The sequence below is a fragment of the Vicia villosa genome, linkage group LG4 (genome assembly GCF_029867415.1).
Source record: "Vicia villosa cultivar HV-30 ecotype Madison, WI linkage group LG4, Vvil1.0, whole genome shotgun sequence".
NCBI lineage: Eukaryota > Viridiplantae > Streptophyta > Magnoliopsida > Fabales > Fabaceae > Vicia > Vicia villosa.
In genome coordinates this window covers 20,913,794-20,929,391 of record NC_081183.1, presented here as the reverse complement: position 1 = coordinate 20,929,391, position 15,598 = coordinate 20,913,794, and positions in this window count along the sequence as shown.

Sequence of the window (15,598 nt, the reverse complement as noted above, 5' to 3'; positions counted from 1 at the left end):
CCTCAATCATATTCTGAAAAAATATGACTCGAGCTTCCGAAAGTTTTATCTAGAAGTATTGGCAGAAGTCATCTTGCTTCTATGATATATGGTGTTTCTGGAAACAAAAGGATTGGCGTTGGCTATGAGGGTAATACCCCACACAAATTTGAACCTGTAGATGATATGAAAATCACATACAAGCCATTGTATGATCAGTTCAAATATGGCCCCTCACATGATATTAGGCTCACTTCACATGCCAAAAGCTTTCATGCTACACACACTAAGAAGCATGTGACACAACCTAGAAAATATCATGCTGCCAAACCTAAAGAATATCATGCTGTTCCTCCTGTTGTTTATTATGCTAAACCCAAGTTCAATCAGAACTTGAGGAAAACTAACAAGAAAGGACCCAAGAAGTTGTGGGTACCTAAGGAGAAGATAATTTCTATTGCAGATATCCTTGGCAGCAAAGAAGACAAAGCACAAAATGTCATGGTACCTGGACTCTGGGTGCTCGCGACACATGACGGGAAGAAGGTCTATGTTCCAAGATCTGGTGCTTAAATCTGGTGGAGAAGTCAAGTTTGGAGGAGATCAGAATGGCAAGATAATTGGCTCTGGAACCATAAGTATTGGTAACTCTCCTTCCATAACTAATGTACTTCTTGTAGAAGGATTAGCGCATAACTTATTGTCCATAAGTCAATTAAGTGACAATGGTTATGACATAATCTTCAATCAAAAGTCTTGCAAGGCTGTAAGTCAGAAGGATGGCTCAATCCTATTTACAGGCAAGGGAAAGAACAACATTTATAAGATTGATCTTTCTGATCTTGAGAAGCAGAAGGTGACTTGCCTTATGTCTGTTTCTGAAGAGCAATGGGTCTGGCACAGAAGATTAGGACATGCTAGTTTGAGAAAGATTTCTCAGATTAACAAACTAAATCTGGTCAGAGGACTCCCAAATCTGAAATACAAATCAGATGCTCTTTGTGAAGCATGTCAGAAGGGTAAGTTCTCCAAACCTGCATTCAAATCTAAGAATGTTGTCTCTTCCTCTAGGCCGTTAGAACTTCTGCACATTGATCTGTTTGGACCAGTCAAAACAGCATCTCAGAGGGAAGAAATATGGATTAGTCATCGTAGATGATTATAGCCACTGGACATGGGTAAAGTTCTTAAAACACAAGGATGAGTCTCATTCAGTGTTATTTGAGTTCTGCACTCAGATTCAATCTGAGAAGGAGTGAAAATCATAAAGGTCAGAAGTGATCATGGTGGTGAATTTGAGAACCGATTCTTTGAGGAGTTCTTCAAAGAAAATAGTATTGCCCATGATTTCTCTTGCCCTAGAACTCCACAACAAAATGGAGTTGTAGAGCGAAAGAATAGGACTCTACAAGAAATGGCCAGAACCATGATCAATGAAACCAATATGGCTAAGCACTTCTGGGCAGAAGCAATAAATACTGCATGTTATATTCAGAATAGAATCTCTATAAGACCTATTCTAAATAAGACTCCTTATGAATTGTGGAAGAACAGAAAGCCCAACATTTCATATTTTCATCCTTTTGGATGTGTTTGTTTCATTCTGAATACTAAAGATCATCTTGGTAAGTTTGATTCTAAGGCACAAAAATGTTTCCTTCTTGGATATTCTGAACGCTCTAAAGGCTACAGAGTATACAATACTGAAACATTGGTTGTAGAAGAATCAATCAATATTATATTTGATGATAAGCTTGGTCTTGAAAAGCCAAAGCAGTTTGAGAATTTTGCAGATATAGATATTGATATATCAGAAGTTGAAGAACCAAGAAGCAAAGTTTCAGAAGCTGAAAGTCTCAGAAGCAAAGGATCAGAAGATCAAGTTGCTGCATCTTTAGAGAATCTCAGAATTTCTGAAGAGCCAACAGTCAGAAGATCTTCTAGACTCACCTCAGCTCACTCAGAAGATGTGATTCTTGGAAAGAAAGATAATCCTATCAGAACAAGAGCATTCCTTAAGAACAATGCAGAATGTCAATTAGGTCTTGTTTCTTTGATCGAGCCAACTTCTGTTGATCAAGCAATAGAAGATCCAGACTGGATAACTGCCATGCAAGAAGAACTAAATCAGTTTACAAGGAATGATGTATGGGATCTTGTTCCTAGACCAAAAGGTTTCAACATCATTGGTACAAAGTGGGTTTTCAGAAACAAGCTAAGTGAGAAGGGAGAAGTGGTAAGAAACAAAGCCAGACTGGTGGCTCAGGGTTATAGTCAGCAAGAAGGTATTGACTATACAGAAACCTTTGCACTAGTGGCCAGGTTAGAATCTATTCGCTTATTAATTTCTTTTGCCACTCAACATAACATCACTCTGTATCAGATGGATGTTAAGAGTGCCTTCTTAAATGGCTATATAGATGAGGAAGTCTATGTCCACCAACCTCCTGGTTTTGAAGACTCCAAGTCTCCAAAACATGTTTTCAAACTAAAGAAATTATTGTATGGGTTGAAGCAAGCTCCTAGAGCTTGGTATGAAAGACTAAGTTCTTTCCTTCTGAACAATGGTTTCACTAGAGGACAAGTGGATACGACTCTCTTCTATAAAACATCTAAGAAGGACATTTTAATTTGTCAAATTTATGTTGATGATATTATTTTTGGAACATCTAATGCTACACTTGGGAAGGAGTTTGCTAAGTCTATGCAGGCTGAATTTGAAATGAGTATGATGGGAGAACTCAAGTATTTTCTTGGGATTCAAATCAATCAAACTTCTGATGGAACATATGTTCATCAAACGAAGTATGTGAAAGAACTTCTGAAGAAGTTTAATCTTTCTGAAAGCAAAGAAGCCAAAACTCCTATGCATCCAACGTGTTTCCTAGGTAAGGATGAGGTAAGTAAGAAGGTAGATCAGAAGTTGTACAGAGGTATGATTGGATCTCTTATATATTAACTGCTTCTAGACCTGACATTTTATTCAGTGTTTGTTTGTGCGCTAGATTCCAATCAGATCCTAGAGAATCTCACTTAACTGCTGTTAAGAGAATTCTGAGGTATCTGAAAGGTACTACTAATGTTGGTTTAGTCTACAGAAGATCTAAAGAATACAACTTAGTAGGATTTTGTGATGCTGACTATGCTGAAGACACAATTGAAAGGAAAAGTACTTCTGGAAGTTGTCAATTTCTTGGAAGTCACCTAATCTCCTGGTACAGCAAGAAGCAAGCTACCATTGCCCTCTCAACAACAGAAGCAGGATATGTTGCTGCTGCTGGTTGTAGCACACAAATGCTCTAGATGAAGAGTCAGCTAGAAGATTATCAAATATATGAGAGTAACATTCCTATCTTCTGTGATAATACTTCTGCCATACGTTTATCTAAGAATCCTATCTTGCATTCCAAAGCTAAACATATTGAGATTAAACATCATTTCATTAGGGACTATGTTCAGAAGGGTGTTCTTTCTTTAAACTTTGTGGATACAGGCCATCAATGGGCTGATATCTTTACAAAACCCCTTGCTGAAGATAGGTTTAAGTTCATTTTGAAGAATATCAGTATGAATTTATGCCCAGAATGAGAAGATGAGAAGTTCTTACGTATGGTTAAGTTCTGAAATGTGTTAGGATTATGTTTCTATAAGAAGTTCTGATAGTGATCAATTAGAAGATCTGATTTTGTTATTACTAACGTTTCATTATCTAAGTTGATTCAGAATCTCTTTTAAAGTAAAACAGTTGTCACCAGTTTTCCAGAAAATGAACACGTGTTCACTATTTTTGGACAAGCATGCATACAGTTGAGGAGACGCCGCCCTAGGTAACTGTGCAAATCATGTCAATTTCTCACTTTATCTCTCCTAACGTCATATCTCATTAAATGCAAATTGATGTCATGTTTTTCTGTAATCATTTCGTTTAAAACATATTGCATTTTTTTTTTAAATCCACCCTTTTATATACCCATCTTCACTTTCATTTCATCTTTTTACTCTCTCTCTCTCTCCATTCATTCCTCTCTTTTCTTTCTCATCCATTGCATAAACCCTAGTTCGTAACCGAATCCCAGTATATCTCCATGAATCCTTCTTCAAGTTCCTCAAGTCAAGAAGAAATGTCTTCTGCTCATCTTGTTTTTCGCAAGCATGGTTATGCTCCCTTGAAGACCTGTTCCATTCCTTCATCTGAAATGGAAGTTTCATGTGAATCTTCGGTAGATTTTGGAAATCTAAGATTACATGGTTTCAACACTGATGCTAAGACAATGGCACAAGGCTGGTCAAACTACCTTGATAGATTAGTTGGACCAATTTATCCTGCATTAGTGAAACATTTCTGGGCTCATGCAACGGTTACCCCAACTGCAATCATCTCCTTCGTGTTAGGGCATGAAGTTGTGATAACTGAGAAGTTGATAAGGAAGTTGTACAATCTGGATGATGAAGAAGGAAGCACATGTCCTCTTCCTGGCAGAGTTTGTTGGTTCACAGTTGAGAGTCAAATATCTAATGTTACTGGTATTTCATCTCATCAAACTGGTTTGTTGAAGCCGTTCTACCAAGTTTGGGCTGAGATTATTCTAGGATCTCTCTATCATAGACGGAGATCGTTTTCGTCAACATACATTAGTCCGGATCAGAAATTTGCTCTTTTCTGCATTGGAAGAGGAATTGAAGTCAACATCTCCAATATTCTTTTTCAGAATTTGAAGACTTATATTGAAGAGTAAAGAGATGAAGAACGCAAGAAGTATCCTAACATCACAAGAAATGTTGTTCCTTTCGCCAGAATGATCTCAGACATTCTGATAGAAAGTGACTTGCTGGATTCCCTGATAACTATTGGAACGTCCAAGTTCTTTGGTGTCATTCAAGGGCATGTTAAAAATGGTTTTGATCTACAAAGGTTGGAACTCATTGAGAAGATAATTTCTGTTCCAGTAATATTTCCAGATATTCTGACCAGAAGGGTTCCAGTTGAAGGTTTCGCTTCCTTGTTTAAAGAAGAACTTAACAAGGTTGTTAAGAGGTATTTGGAAGCTTCTGTAAAAGCTCAATCATCTGTTGATCCTGCTTGAATTCGAGGAAGAGTTCTTCCTTCTCTGGCTGAACTGCAGCAGAAGGAACAGAAGAAGAAAGAAGTAAGGCTGAAGAGAAAAGCTTTAGAAGAAGAAGCTAAGCAAGCTAAGAAGCAGAAGATTACCTTTGATCCTGTCAAAGTAAACTCCAAGGAATATCAAGAGAAGCGCATCAGGGATTCTTTCCGTGCTGAAAGAACTGGCAATTTCCCCAGGCAAGTATACTCACCTCCTTCTTCTGAATCTCAAACTTCTATCCAACCTCCTCCTTCTGAACCTCAAAATCTCCTTATCATCCCAAATGTTGTCCAACCACCTCCTTCTCCTGTTATTCTTAATCCACTACCCCTAAATGTCTGTCCCCCAACACCTTCTGATATTCCCTTTTTATCTACCCTCACCACAGAATCCTCACATTCTGATAATCCATCCTCATCAATCCTTCCCACAGATATCCCATCCTCATCAACCACGGAACATACACCTTCTCTATCCCATCCCCTACCTTCCAGAGAATCCAACCCATACTGCCTTCTTTACCCTGACTACAGATTCACCTTCAACCCTCTTGAACCTGAACCTCATATATACCTTGAGCTGTTCAAACATGACTTTGTCTGTAGGCTGGATATCTTGAGAGATGCCTTCTTTAACGACCTTAATGATGTCTCTACTCGAAATCTTTGGAGAAGCTTTCGACAGGATTTTCAGGTTGAAGCTATGGAAGTCCAGAGGAGACTTGTGGCTGCTGCACCTGGTTCTGCTGGACTTTGTCTAGAAGTTGATGATGGTGTATACTATCATCCCATCAGAAACATGAGAGTTCTTGAGGAGAAGATGTATGTTGATGAATTGGATGACAACCCTTGTAGAGATATTGTGGTTTGGAGACCTAAGTATCCAGTTCTGACTGGAGACTTCAAATGGTTGTTTGACTTTCTGAGGGAGAATCCTTCTGAGAAGTCCCCCAATATGGTCATTCCAGAAGTTGTTTATCCTCTAGAAGTTGAAGGTCCTACTCCACCAAGGAATCTTGCTGCCATTCTTCAAGCCCTTGAGAATGGAGATTCTGATCTTCCTGTTCCTGAGTATGAAGAAGATGCTTATAGGGAAGAAGCTGATGCTGAGATTCATCCTGCTGGGAATATTCCTGTTGAGGAAAATCATGATGATGATCTCACCATGGATGCTGCTATTGAGAATGTTTTCCCTCTGAACAGAAGTTGTGAAGCTTCTTCTGGAGAACCCTCTCTTCTGGTGAAGACCTTAGAGGCTATTCAAAAGAATCAAGCTGAACTAGCTTCTCGCATGGACAAGCAAGAAGATACCAACAATGAGTTTCGCTCATTTATGGAGAATCAAGCTGAGAGCAATGCTGGGATTCAAGACCTTCTGGCGAAGATAGTTTCCAAACTAAGCCAGTCGTAGTCTGTTGTGTCTTAGTTGTCTCTTTCTTTTTGCATCTGCTTTGTGCATCTATCTTCTCATCCCTTGTATCTTCTGATTATTTCCAATGAATGAAATCCTTTATCTTTCTCTCATATTGTTTATTTTTCATCTGAATCTTTTGTGTTTTTTGATGTTATGACAAAAAGGGGGAGAAAATGTGATAAATGATTTGATTTATATTATCAGTTGCTGGGAGTAAGTCTCCACATTTCTAACAGAATTTGCGAGTTCTATGTCTTTGAGTGTTTCGCAAGATTGAAGACATTCTGAAAAGCTCAACATGAGAAGCAAGAAGGAAGAATATTCTGAAATTGAAGCAAGCTGAGTGCTGTGAAGCTTCAAGATCAGAAGCAAGAAGGAAGAATGTTCTGATATTCTCGTGGCATAATATGCTCTAATACATGAAACATTCTTAACATGCTCTGATACATTCTTTTTATGCTCTGATACATACTATATGTTCTGATACATATCTTATGTTCTGATTCATTCATGCTTTGACTTTTGTTGTTTAGTTTGTTCTGCAACATTTCAGGATGTAGAGATGCTCTGATGATGCTCTGGTACATTCAACAATGTTCTGATACAATCAAGCAGGCAATGATTCAAGAAGAAATTCAAAGCTCTGAAGATGTCCTATGGAAGCAAGAAGCAGAAGCTATGAATGTTCTGAAGATCTAAGCATATGTGATCGTCTCAACTGAAATGGAAAATACTCAGGGAAGTTCTTTATTTATAAATTTCTTCCAGTATTTATTTCAGGGGGAGATTATTTATCTCAGGGGGGGATTGTTAATCTCATGGGGAGACCATATTCACACATTATGTTTATATGCTTATGCTATAACTGTGTAATTGTCTTTAGCCGTCTGATATTCTGATTGCAAATTCATATCGTTTATATATGTTTTTGTCATCATCAAAAAGGGGGAGATTGTTAGAACAAGATTTGTTCTGATCAATATTCTTAGTTTTGATGATAACAATGTATATGAATTTTGTATGAGATAATGTGGTACTCTAATCCTATGCAATTTCCATTTCAGGAATCACATAAAGAGTATGCACAAAATCAGCGCAAGAAGCACTGACTCAGAAGGTTCAGCATGCAACATCAGAACATGCTCTGGCAAGACATCAGAAGATGGTCAAGCAGAATCAGAACATGGTCTATGGAAGCATCAGAAGAACTTGAGATCAGAAGCAGAAGCACTGAAGATTCTCATGGTATCACGCTAAGAAGCACTTCAAGGTCAGAAGACAAGAAGATGCTCTGCACCAAGCTGTTTGACTCTGATGATATTCAAACGTTGTTTACACAAACATCAGATCAGAAGCAAGTACAAGATGGCAGGCTACGCTGACTGACAAAAGGAACGTTAGAAGCTATTAAAGGCAACGTCAGTAGACACAGCGAATGCAAGGCTCGAGGTAGTTGACAAAAGAGTGAAACATTAAATGCAGTGATGTACGGATCACGCAAAGCATTAAATACTCCCAACGGTCATCTTCTCAAGTGCCTATAAATAGAAGTTCTGAAGAGAAGCTGAAAATAATACTTTGCGCAAACTTACAGAAAAACTGTCAGATTCAAAAGCTCTCAAACTTCATCTTCAACCTCACTACATTGTTGTTGTAATATCTTAGTGAGATTAAGCTTAAACTTAAGAGAAAAATCACAGTTGTGATAATAGCTTATTAAGAAGCATTGTAACTCTTATAAGAATTTGTTTACATTAAGTTGTAAGAACTAGGGAAGATCAAGTTGTGATCGGATTCTCTAGAAAGTCTTAGAGGGTATCTAAGCAGTGTGTTCCTAGAGTGATCAGGTTGTGATCAAAATACTCTAGAAGACTTAGAGGTTATCTAAGTGGAAAACCATTGTAATCTTGTGTGATTAGTGGATTAAATCCTCGGGTGAGGTAAATCACTCCAAGGGGGTGGACTGGAGTAGTTTAGTTAACAACGAACCAGGATAAAAATCATTGTGCAAATTGTTTTTATCTTACTAGTTTTAAAGCTACATTTATTCAAACCCCCCCTTTCTAAGTGTTTTTATATCCTTCATGTCCTAACCATAAAGAGGGTAGGTAGTCTAAGGGAAGGATATAATAGTCATTTAAGGCAACATGCGAGGATACCTTAGCAATTGGGACAATCATCATGTTTTACCGAGGCAACTTTGAGGGACCAGATGATTTTTATTCTTTAAGGCAACCTTGCTTTAGGTATCCTCGGAATCGAGGGACTTGACTATTTTGAAATCGTAATTAAAAGGCAACAGGCAACAAGGCAACAAAAGAGGTTACCCTAAAGGTGTGTGTGTGTGTCACAATCAGGTGATTCAATTCAATTATATTTATCTTGTAATTAGGCAGACTAAATTTATTAGCAGGCTTGCCACTCCCTATTATTACTAACCACGCAGTTAATATAAATAAAATAACAGGCAGAAAATAAAATCCTACGCTATTACAATAAACACTTGTATGTGGAAAATTAAAGGCAGAAAATAAAAACCTAAATCTATTACAATAAACACCTGCAAATGAAAAGAGGCAAAAGTAATAACAACCCTTGGCTATTACAAGGCTTTGGGGCAGTTACAATAATATTGCAAGAATTAAATTAGGCAAGGCAATTGGCATAAAGCAAACCCAAATGGGGAACAAGTTAACCAGGTTAATAGAATAAATAAAGGTAAGGCATAAATTAAAGGCAAATAAACACAAGTTAAAATTAAAAGGAAAAGGTTTTTTTGAAAAGGGGCAAATCTTGATTTTAAATCAAATCTTATTGTAATAAGAGATAAAAAAGGGTTAGTAAAAACAATCAAGTTAACGATCAACATTTACCTAAGGGACAAACAAACCTACAGTTAATGGACAAACCCTACCTAAGACCCCTATGGTTACTAGGGTTTTAAATTAATCAAGGCTAGACAAACCCTAAAAATTAATTATTGGTTTTTAACCTAATTAATTTTAAAATCGGCTAATCCTGATTAAATTAATAAAATAAAATTAAAAAAACTAATTATTAAATCTAATTAATTATTAACTAAGTATTAAACCTAATTAATTTAATTATCTTAATTAACCTAAAACTAATTTGCTAAAAAAAAAGGGTTTATGTTTTTAAAAAAGGAAAATATTTAAGTAAAAATAGAAAGAAGAAAGAAAAATAATTAAAAGCAAAAAAAAAAAAAAAGGAAGTTAAGTAAACCTGACGTTGATTCAATGTTGTTGGCCCATGAAGTTCCATGGTGCGCCTCATTCTGATCCTTCGGATTAAACTTCAATGGAGATCCAAGGGCCACTGTATGAGGGTACACCGTGTTCAGGCGTGGAGGAGAAGTGTTGGATCTGAAAAAACACTATAACACATAATTGTTAAAATTATAGCTTGGAGGGTAGGGTTCGAACCCAGTCCCTCACGCTTACAACAAAGAAACTGCTGCCAGCTGCGCTATGTTGATTGTTTGTTAAAGGAATGAACCAAGTAAACAAATATTAAAAAGCGCGTGCTAATCGTGACCATTCAAACGCAATCAAACGTGGGTACCAAGCAGTCTGACCAGTCAATCACGTGCGGTGAGATAATCTGCAAAGTTTGACCAACCAACCACAGCTCGCCACGCAGCCTCTCCCTTATCGTCTTCAACCTCCGAAAGCCCGTGCAATTTTAGCCACGAACATGGTTTTTTTGCTACGTAATTGCTACGATAAAATCGTAGCTGAACCTGCAAGCACAGAAAACGCGAAGAACAACGGAAACAACAAAAATAAAAGCCCAGATCAAGAATCGAGCCTCCTGGTCACGAATACAGGGTCTGTTTGATCTAAGAAGCCCTGTATATGTGAAACCGAAAAACATCTCAACCATGCCCTAGCAATGGTGTTTCATACCATAGGCTCCAAAGCTTTAGTCTAATGATTCTAATCCCTTCCAAACATCATTGAGAACATGTTAGTAGAGTTAGTTTTCTTGGGAACACAATAAATAATCAAAAAAAGAAAAGCTTAACATAAAGAACACGGTGAACATGAGACATGCGTATTGGGCAGTATGGGACTTGGCTCCTGGCCTGGACTTACTCTTGAAGACCTTAGGAGGTCATTTGAATGCTTAGAACTGCTTGAATACGGCTTAGAATCTGAAGTTCGGTGGTGGGCCTTTCCTTATGATTTTCAACCTCAAACCCTAGTGTCCTTGGCTGCTTTTTTCGTCTCCTAACACTATGTGCCTGTTGTCTATTTATAGAGGAATGAAATAGGGTTAGAATATGTTGAGGGAATCAAATAAAAATCAAGTGTTTTGATGATGAAAAATTTGATTGAAATAAGATTGGAAAGTTGCTATTTTTGTATCAATCTCTTGCCAATCCACTTTGCACGAAATTTTCAGCTAGTATGGAGCATTTGGATGATTGGATTTTATTACAAAATCAAATCTTTGATTTAAAATTAATTCTTCATATTTATAATGATTTATTCATATTTAAATGAATTAAAAATTCAAATAAATAAGATAAATATTATAAAAATAAAATAATTAACTAGATGGTAATTATAAGACCCATGGACATGTTTGAAATCCAAAAGTTAGGCCCAAAGGTTCAAGAACCTCAAACTTCTCCACTTTGCATTTCATGCATTTTCTCAAAATCGCCCAACTTATGCAAGCCATAACTCATTCAATTTTAATCATATGGAGATGTTTTAGGACTTTTTGGAGAGCTCAAGATTTCCTCTACAAGCCACTTTGGAACATATTTTTCATTTGAAGATTTTATCTTGATGATATGGCTCTTGACAAAAAACAGCTTTTTGGGATCCTTTAGAAAGACCTGTAATGTTTTGGCTCATATCTCCCAAATGGTGCATTTCTGGCCTTGGCATGTGAGAGACAAAGTTGTAGAGAATTCAATTTCCTTCTAAATGAGCTTTGGATGGGAAATTTCTGATGTTCCATGTGGAAGTTATGTTTGGTCAAAGTTCAGTTGACTTTAGGTCAAAAAACCCTAATTTAGAAACTTTAGGTTTTGTTGATTTCTGAACTTTCCTTGATGAATCATGATCAATCCTTGATGAATGATACTTCAAAATGAGGATGTTGACCAAAAATCAGGAATTTTGACTGTACTTTGACCACAGTTGACTTTTAGGTCAGACTAGTCGACTGTTGACTATCTGAGCAATTGACTGAGCATTCTTTGGAATCAAAGCTTGAAACTTGAGGTGAGGATCCTTTGAATCATATAAGAGGCCATGGAGTCGACTTGAGGTATCGGAAACTGATTTTACTTTGAGAAGATCAAAACCCTAGTTTAAGGGTTGTTGTTTAGGAGATAGGTCATTCAGTCAAGTCTTGAGCTTTTGACATCCAGATGGGCTTGAATATGAAAATGTGGCGGGAAAATTTTGGGGTATGACAGCTGCCCCTGTTCAATTTTCTTAAACCTGAGGATGTAGATTGGCTGGTGTGCCAGTCAGAATCTGAAGGTGGAAGAGGATTGAACACTAGAGTACCAAGAAATTTGCCCTTGCTGATGAAGGGACTTTTATCGGAGATGGGCTTACGGATGCCATCAGGATGTTGGAAGGAAGTTTGTCTGAGATGGGCTTAGATATGCCATCTAGGTGTTGACAGAGTATTGTTTAAAGCAAATGCTTTTCAGAGTGAGTCATATGCATTGATTGTGTCTTAAGAAGAGATTCATCAAAATGAAGTAATGTCTTATAGAAGACTACCTGAAGAGGTTCTTGAATAGGGTAGATCCCTGACTGATGCAAAGGAGATTAGGCTTTAACCAATGCTCGGGAAGAACTGTCTTGTAGAAGACTAACTGAGAAGCTCCTTGAAAGGGCAAAAGATGTCTTAGAAGATGTTGGATAAATATGTTGAAGAAGATTACCTAGAAAGGTTGAGATACGTCTTAAACAAGATTAACCTAGAAAGGTATGATATGTCCTAAACAAGACTGACCTAGAAAGGCTCCTAGAAAGGATATGACACGTCTGTCATACCCCAAATTTGTCCAACCCTACTCATATGGCTTATGGTTCATGTACATACATCACTTAGGTCATAACTCACATTCGTGTAGTCGTATCATTGGTACTATTCAAAAGGCTAGCAAAAAAAGAGCTCTATTGCAAAGAAGTTTGATCGGAGAACAAGGAAGACTGAGGTATAATCATGTGGCTCTATGTTCATTGAAGTCCTCCTAGATTGGGGTGTCTCTCTGCTTCGAATCAGGACATTGATTGAAGAGTGCAAGCTTGCAAATCATCTGGTTCGTTAAATCAGGGTTTCTTTGACCAAAGTCAATTAGTTGACTTTCTGGTCAACATTTAATCGGGAATGGCTCCTATGTGTGGAAAACTTCTCATGCTGACCTTGTGGAGGGGTTTGTTTGACTGGATTCGATTGGAAGAGGTTTAATCGGGAATTTCATCAATAGTCGGAAAAATCGGAACAGTTGACTTTTGGGTCAGAATCAGAGGAATTATTCAAATATTGACTTTTGGTGGAAAATCGGGCAAGAAAAGTCAAAGAATGGATAAAATCGGGAGTTTGACAAAAAGCTGCCAAAAATAGAAAAAATGACAAAAAAGGCAATTTTCAACACTTAGAAAAATTTTGGGTGTTTCGAATCTTGTTGGGCAGTCCACTTCAGCACTGAATTACACGTGGCAAACGGCATTTTTCGGAGAAATTTCCAACATCAAAGTTCTTCCTCTCATGGAGGAGAACAACTTTGTAGTTGGACACTTTTTTATTTGAAGCTTGTATGAAGAGTTGAAGTGGTGTGGAGTTTCTGAAAACTCATTTAAATCAAGGCACAATCCAGGTCACAAGGCAGGTCATGACCCGGCATTTTAACAAACACATGGCGTGCCAAATCTCCAGCCATTTTTAGAGCTCTACAGAAGTGCTATGAATGCAAACTTGGTATCAGTCTCTTCCTTGCCATCTCCTCTATCCATTGAAACAAGAATTGGGACAATTGGACAAATATTTAGTGAGATACAAGCGTTCAAAGTGGTGCCCCAACCCTGACCAAACTCTGCAGGCAGCCATGACACAGAATTCTGGGCACGCAACGCATTTCAGCAAACACGTGGCGGGCCAAATGTCAAGGCCTCTTTCTCCCTCCACAAGTCTCTATCTTAAACAAGCCCAATTCTAAACTATTCTTTGCCATGTCCTCTATCCAATGAGACCAGTATCACTGATTTTGGACATGTATTGATCGAGATAGAGAGGCTCAAAGTACCACCCTCGCAGAGTCACAATTTGGCCATACGCACGGGTCTGCATGCTGCTGGGCGTGTGCAGTGATGGTTGCATGAGTTCAAGGCCATTTTTCTCATATTTCTAAGCCTTATCCTGAGATATTTTCAACACCAATCTTGTTCTATCCCATGCCCTCTTTGATATGACACAATTCTTGCATCATTTGACCACCCATGGCTTGAGATATAAGTGTCTAAAGTGAGCACCATAGCATGAAGAAAAAGAGCAATTGCAACATACAACACAAGTTAGAGTCCCACATTGAAAAAATGAAAAAAGGTGATGGTGCAAGTCCCACATTGGAGAAATGGAAAAGGTGTGTTGCAAACTACATTTTTCAAGTCCCACATTCAAGAATCCAAATCACAATCGAATCATTGGCAATATAAATAGAAGCACATACATTCACATAAAAGGAGAAAAAAAAAAAAGAGAGGAACAACTTGAGTCTCCCTTGCTTAAGGGTGCCACTTGAAACGTTCAAACTCTACTCTCTCTCCTCCCTCACCAAACTAGGTAATAAAAATAGTTTTTTTTCTTTTATTCTCTTTGATTGATTAATTGTTTTTTTTCTTTTAGATAAAAAATAATAAAAATAATTTTCCTACCAACTAGTTTTCTTCAAATTAGTATCCCTTGCATGAAATAAAAATGAGATAGTTCATGAATATATTTTCACAAAGAGTTTAGATTTAATTTTCTTTCTTTGTGAATATTTTCCATATATGTGAAATGTCTAAAATGCCCTTGATCTTTAATATTGTTTTTTCTCCATTTAATTGCTTTTTCCTCCCTATTTTTCCCTTAGAATATCCTTACAACAACATAGAATGTAGTAATTAGGACTAGTTCCCTTTTGCATTCCTTTTTCTTTCAACTTCAAAACACTTAACAACTACTTGAATTAAATCCCATAAAAAATACAAAGAAAATACTTAAAATACTAATAATCAAAGTGAAAATTCTTAAAAAGGGAATGGAAGCTTGAACATCCCTTGCTTAAGGGAATGTTCGAGTGCTTGGATCTCCCTTGCTTAAGGGTCCCATTCAGGCGTAAGTTCCCAACTTCTAAAAAATACAAACCAAAGAGTAACTCGAGGTTCCCTTGCTTAAGGGATTTCCTCGAAACGCTCACATTCTTTCTCTTGCCTCCGAGGCATTCTTTCTCTTGCCTTCAGGGCATTCTTTCTCCTAATCAGACATGTTATTTCCGCTCCATTCCCAGCTTAAGACTCCAGAGGTCGAGCAGCGGAGTGCGAATGTAACTTCGTCCACTAAAAAACACAAAAACAAACAAAAACTAAAGAGCCGAACTACGGCGCTCTGATTCCTGAAAAGGATACGTAGGCATTGGGTCGCGGGGCCTAAGCGAGCACAACTATTTAAAAACCTTATTTTCCCCGTGTTTCTTTTCCATTCATTTGCATGCATTCTCTTAGTAATTAAGCTTTAGATTTATACACCCTTTAAATAGCAACAAACATAGGTGGATACCATCGAGTACGATGGGCGTGAGGGGTGCTAGTACCTTCCCCTCGCGTAACCGACTCCCGTACCTTATCTCTGGTCGCAAGACCTTCTCTTTCTTTATTCTAGGTTTTCTGATATTCCTTTCCCTCTTTGGGATAAATATATTGGTGGCGACTCTGTTCATCATTTTCGCGAGCGTGCGACAGCTGGCGACTCTGCTGGGGATGTTGCTAGACCTGTTGCGGGTCCATTCTTAGCGAGTCGATCCTAGCCTGTGTTTGTTTGTTTATTTACTGGGTGTTTACTTGTTTTAT